This window comes from Geospiza fortis, unplaced genomic scaffold, assembly GCF_000277835.1.
Source record: "Geospiza fortis unplaced genomic scaffold, GeoFor_1.0 scaffold85, whole genome shotgun sequence".
Lineage (NCBI taxonomy): Eukaryota > Metazoa > Chordata > Aves > Passeriformes > Thraupidae > Geospiza > Geospiza fortis.
The window spans coordinates 333,042-333,695 of record NW_005054358.1 but is presented as its reverse complement, the minus strand read 5'-3'; the positions used below and the strand labels follow the sequence as shown (position 1 = coordinate 333,695).

Here is a 654-nt window from a genome sequence, read left to right as displayed (position 1 = left end):
ACTTCCCTATAGACACAGCAAGTCTTGCTTTTCATTGGGGATTTAATGCTCTAACTTTACTGCAGACACATATTTGTGCTGCAGCACAGAGAGGTCAACACTTGAACTTGAATTGTGCTTGCTTAGTATGAGGCACCCCAAGTAAGTACCTTTTAAGCAATTTTCTGACATCTTTGATAAGTAGAGTCTAATTGTACTTAGCTTTGCTAAAAGACAGCTTCAAAAACATTTTCTCTCATGTTAGATATAGTATTTAAGCTCTAGTTTGAATCCTTTCTCTCACATTAGTCTCTGGCATTCAGTGTCCCAAAAAAGCTGATTAACCATCTTCAAGGATCATCTCTCTATTTCCAACCATCAGAATAGCCTCCCTATAGTGAGAGAACCCGACAATTTACATCAGAGAAGAAACAAGATATTTTTAACGAGCAGCGCCATAGGAAGATCGGCAGCCATTCAAATTCGCAAAAGAAATAAGCTGCAAAACGGGAGCTTAAGTTTTGTGATCACAAAAGCTCTTCCAGGATCTCTGCAGGAACCAGGCAGATCTCCGCCCTGGGCAACCAGAAGCTAAGGGGCAGCTCCAGGAGCGTCATCCCGGCGGCTGCCGGGGCGGCGCGTTCCGGCCCAGTTCGGGATCGCTGCCTCAGCCGG

The 654-nt window shown here is 44.8% G+C and overlaps 1 protein-coding gene across 1 annotated transcript in view; it reads right to left on the bottom strand.

Annotated features, from left to right (window-relative positions):
* EDF1 (endothelial differentiation related factor 1) overlaps positions 1-654 on the bottom strand; it is a 4,379-nt gene that overhangs the window by 2,108 nt on the left and 1,617 nt on the right. The gene's annotated exons all lie outside the window — the stretch shown is intronic.